General features: G+C 42.5%; 1 long non-coding RNA gene across 1 annotated transcript; it reads right to left on the reverse strand.

Moving 5' to 3' along the window:
* Nucleotides 1-200: 200 nt before the first annotated feature.
* On the reverse strand, nt 201-4535 carry LOC146984312 (uncharacterized). Its single transcript, XR_015036209.1, has 5 exons — nt 4254-4535; nt 2954-3008; nt 2464-2548; nt 2111-2201; nt 201-265 (listed from the first exon to the last, which is right to left on the reverse strand). It is a non-coding gene; the product is annotated as an uncharacterized LOC146984312 (long non-coding RNA).
* Nucleotides 4536-5526: the final 991 nt, after the last annotated feature.

The following is a 5526-nucleotide window of genomic DNA, read 5'->3' on the forward strand; positions in this document are numbered from 1 at the left end:
AGTCAAGACATCAATTAACTGTACAAAATGAGGCTACAACTTCAATGAAATGTGAAGCTAAAATATCAGAAAATGAATAACTGGTGAACGACAAGAAGTTCAATACAAATATTGTTTATTCTTTTAAAGTACATGCTACTGGGGTTCTCGCGTGGATGGAGGCGGGACACGTCTCCTCGCTGCACAATCTGCCACAAGGTGGATGGCGTGTTTGGTCACCTCGTCATCTGTGGCTGACCTGTCACTGTATTTTTTCTTACAGCACCTGTAATCAAACAGACAGATATATAGGGAGTCAAGGTCATACCATGTTTAATTTCGAGCAAAAAGAAAAAAAGACATCAAACGTTAAAAAAAACAAAAAAAACAGCTGATCGCTTATGTGACAGGGTGAGGGTAAATAAACACAGCTGATGTGAGCGCAGACCTGTCCAAATGCCCTGTCCTGCGTCAGGTGTAACTTAATATGAATGCAGCTCAAAGCGCCTCTCACGGTGACCAAGCTCAGATAAATACATTGGATCAGCTGTAGTTTATCGCGTGTCCTCCCGCATAAAGCCGCAATATACCGGAGCTCCTAAAAAAAAAAAAAAAAAAAACGCTACGTGCGGTGGAGCTGAAAACAGCTGAGTTCTCCTCTACTACAGCTGAACAGCTGACATGTGGTCAAGACGTACAGAGACCTGTCACAGTGTCACCTAAACTTCAACCTCAGACTGTCTGCTTCTCAGATGATCACACAGGGAGAGCATGAATGTGTGATGAGTTGTGTTACAGAGTCCTGTATCAATGTTTAGGCTTATTCGTCAGTGCTTTATGTTGTCATGATAATTAATAGGCCTATATGCTGAGAAATAAGATTGTAAATAAAACAAATCCTACAGGGAAGACCAATTTATGTTTAACGAATCAAATATTGTTTTGGTCATAGTAACTGATAATAAATAGGCTATGTTTAATTCTCTCTCTCACACTTTGAGAGTTTGCGGTGCTGACGAATGTAGTCCGGTTAGTTGGCTGGGGTCACGAAAATAAAGCGTTTTACTTCTCAAAACAATATGCGTTCAAAAGAGTGATACATTTGCATCACAAAACCGTTGTCCACAAAAAAGTCTGACCTCACAATCGCTTGCTGCTATTTTCTCTCCCTCCGTATCACTGCGCGCTGCCGCCTCTAGACGGCTGTGCGCATTTCCATCAGCTGTTTCATGGAGTTTATTGCTCGGATAGTTCACGTAATCTGATTATGACACAAGTGATGAAGCCATCCCTTGTTTTAGCACAGAGCCAAGGGGAGACCTTTATGAACCTGATGTGATGCTGAACCTCGTCAGATGGAGTTAGAACGGGCAGACACAGAGAGGAGGGACAGGGAAGCAACAAGCTGAAGTTAGACCACAGCTGCAGCTGTGACAGACAGGGTGACCGGGTGATGATCAGTAATGCAGCGCAGTCCGTGATGGAAGATCAGCCGGACAAATGTACACACTATCAGGACGATTATTTTTTCTTGCCGTTATAAAATAGCGAGCCTACACACCAGCCACGTCCACTCTGTTAGCTGGCTCAGCTGACCGGTGGTCAGATGGTGGTTAGATCTTCACATGTTGAACAAAGTGCATCCAAACGCCAGGCTAAAGAAAGAGCGAGGATCCTCTGACAGCTGCAGGTGAGCTACACGTCAGCTGGCTGCAGAGGAGTGCTGTTCTTTTTTTTTTCCAGCAGCACCATCCTTGGAGGTGATGCACGCTGTCTGTCTGTATATTTGTTGGTCTGATCTTCCACCATGGACTGTGCTGCAACGATCACTCTTCTCTGCTCTAACCTCTTTCCTACAGTCTATGGAACTCCATCTGATGAGGTTCAGCATCACATCAGGTTCATAAAGCTCTCCCTTTAGCTCTGTGCTAAAACAAGGGTATAGATAGATATCAAAAGACCCGAACTATCCCTTTAATGAAAAATAAACACACACTTTGATATTAAGAGCACTACCATATTATCCTACAACTTAGCTGACTGTAAAGTAATTACAATGAGTAGATGTTTTAAAGTTTATATAAAATACGAAAGATAACATCTCAACATACTAAACCTAAGTAATACTTACCACATACTCTCAATAGATTCTCCGGGTCCTCATTCAGGTAAACGCAGAGGGTCTTTAGGACGCATTCTCTTCCCAGATCCACGTCATCATCCTACGGCAGAAAAGCAGAGGAGAAGTTGTGTTGTTTGAGTTCATGTCTGTGAAAATTCTCATTTGTCCTGGTAAAAGGCATTTTTGTCTTGAAGACAATCAGTTGTTACACCCCCAACCCAGAGAATATATTTACTTCATCCATTGGTGCAATGATGCCCCCTATTTCTTTTTCATTACTGAGTAATTGTTTAAAAATAATATACATAAATGAAAAAAAAACAATAAACTCAGAAAACAACAACTGATTTAGTAATACTCACCACTACTGCAGAGCCTTTGACACAGCACCCTGAGACATGTCAAATATTGCACAGCAACTGAACACCCTTTACACTGCCACATTCACTAGAGAAAGAAAGACAAATGGAAATTGGTTTAGTTTGTGGTGCCATATTATTTTGTGTTGTAATGAAGACTGATTATTAGACATATCTCTCCAAAATAGTTTCAACAAAAAAAATGAACATTAGAATCTTAAAGGCAATAGGACTTGCAGTAATTATCTTTACTCACAATATTAAAAAAGGAATAATATCATAAAAGAAGGCCAGACAACAAATGTAGCCTACAGGGACATCGATCTGCATCACCTGTTACAACAGAGCTGCGCAAAAGAGAAAAAGTGATCGCCCCCGAGAGCATTGTAATCATATCGGTTAACAAGCGTTGGTTATCATCAGTCAGAAAAAAAATTCAAAATGTGCATCCCGAAAACCAACAAAAGCAATTGAATAGTAGGCTAATACTCACCACTACACAGCAGCACCCAGAGACATGTCAAATATTGGCATAGCTGGAGGATTATCTGCACAGTAAAAATAGAAAAAATGTTGAAAAAAAGTCAAGTATGTGGGTGTGTAGACAACATAAACTCAAGGCAGGACATAGAAGACACAAAACAGCTAACTTTAGTTGACTTAAGCTTAGCAAAATTGACAGCCCTCACTATTTAAAAAAAAAAGTTTAAAAAAAAAGAAAAGCTGTGTGCCCGCCCCTCCTCCCCAGCGAATTAAACATAGCCTATTTATGACCAAAACAATATCTGATTATATTTGATTCATTAAACACAAATTATTGGTCTTTCCTGCTTGATTTACAATTTTATCTTGTTTCTCAGCATATATTAATCATCATAAAGCACTGACAAGCTTAAACATTAATATTGCCAGTGTGCATGGCATGTGTGAGTGTGTTTGTACTGCTGCTGTAACTTGTGAATTTCCCCTTCGTGGGATGAATAAAGGCAGAGGGAGCGCTGTTGTACTGTATATCAGCACGGGTGTGCGGCCTCGTGCCTACGACCGAATCACACCCGTGCTGATATACAGTACAACAGCGCCGTTAGCCGCTCGGCTAGCGAAAAGTCACGGAGAATTACGACATGAGGAGCAAAGAGAGGCTTAAAAAAGTCATTCTAAACTCCGTAACGTTGGAGTTGGTTGCCCTCTTCATAAACATTACGGTGTTTTTTATTTTTTAAATAAAAACCGAGCGGCTAACTAGCCGTTAGCGGCTAACTAGCCGGCTAACTAGCCGCTAACGGCTAGTTAGTTTTAAAGAAAATAAAATAATTATTTAAAAAAAAAAACACCGTAATGTGTATGAAGAGGGCGACTCGTAATTACTGGGAGTCGGAACACCGGGCATAGCCTACTTAAATCGAGGAAATGGGAGGTCGAGGTCGGAGAAATAGCAGCTAAGTTACATAAGTTACCGCTAGCATAGGCTAACGTTACACAGCATAACAGCTGCGATACATTAAAACAGATAACCATAACGTTACCAAATAACAATGTGTGTTTTTTTAGTCACACAACCACAACATATTCTCCCGAAATTGCTATCCCATTTTAAAACAAAATAGCTACAGACGTGCATCATCACATCTCAGCTAGAAGCTAACCTAGCCTGTTGCACAAAACTACAAAAGTTCTAACAGTGCTAATATCAAACAACGTCATTACAAGCATTAATATACATGACGATTAAAAACACAAAGGCCAATGTTTACTGTGAATGTCGCAATACATCAATAAATCAATAAACTTACTAGAGGCTTCAGCACAACCGTGTCCCAGCAAAGAAAGATGACTCCTCTAGTCTCGGCTCGGTGTGGACTACTGTGTTCGACCGTTACAGTAAAGGCGCGTCCGTGTCCACACGTCCGACACGGGTCCGTTCGGGATCCGCTGTTTGACGGTAGAATAACGGCTCTGCCTGGAGGCGGGGCTGATCCTCTAGGCGGCGGCCAAACGAATGTGACAGTCACGCGGGTTTGGTGACTTGAATGCGGATCCGCGTCGGAGTCTCCTGCTGTGTGGGTTTGACTTTATTGTTTAGACAATTTCTGTATTTCACCGTTAAACCAGCACAAAAACGAGAAGCATCCAACAGACACACACACACACACAGCTGAAGTTAAACAGTGTAAATGTGTAGGGTCAAGCTTTCGTGAGCACATTAATTGCGAGACAATGAGACGTGAAACATGTTGACAGGACTCCCTCACACACTCTTACACTTCACCACACACAATCGCAGAGGCATGCAGAGAGGCCCCTGTTTACGAGGTCACAACTCTTTGACCAGCAGCACACACACACACACACACACACACACACACACTGAACTGCCTCTTACTGGTGTTTCTCAGCCTTTCTTTGCCTCATGACCCCTACACAATAAAACACAACCAGGCCCCGTGTTGTTGTTGTTCTTCCTCTATATGTTTCTGCAGGATCACTTCTTATCCTTATCTTCTCACACTTGAAGCAACATTTGTTGAAAATATATTTTACATTCTTGCTGCAGGAGGATTTTAACTCTCAACTCTGACCTCTCCTCCTCTGGTGTCTCCTCCTCTGTGTCTCTAACCCTCCTCTCCTCCTCTGGTGTCTCCTCCTCTGTGTCTCTAAACCTCCTCTCCTCCTCTGGTGTCTCCTCCTCTGTGTCTCTAACCCTCCTCTCCTCCTCTGGTGTCTCCTCCTCTGTGTCTCTAACCCTCCTCTCCTCCTCTGGTGTCTCCTCCTCTGTGTCTCTAACCCTCCTCTCCTCCTCTGAGTCTCTAACCCTCCTCTCCTCCATGTGCATCTGTTTCCAACAACGAAGCCGGTGAGAAATCAATCCATGGAGCGGTGGATAAGGTTATTTATCATCTACCATGTTACCATGGTGATATCTGTGTAGTCTTATCTGTCATCAACAAGAGATTACGGGTTACGGGTTAGCGCGTTACGTTTGTGTGGCGGTGTCGCCATGGAGACGAGAGCTGGGACACCGGGTCGGAGGCTCTGATCTTATAAGTTTGGTTTTCAGCCAAGAGA

This window comes from Trachurus japonicus, chromosome 7 (assembly GCF_045865225.1).
Source record: "Trachurus japonicus isolate A0001 chromosome 7, Traja_1.0".
Taxonomy (NCBI): domain Eukaryota; kingdom Metazoa; phylum Chordata; class Actinopteri; order Carangiformes; family Carangidae; genus Trachurus; species Trachurus japonicus.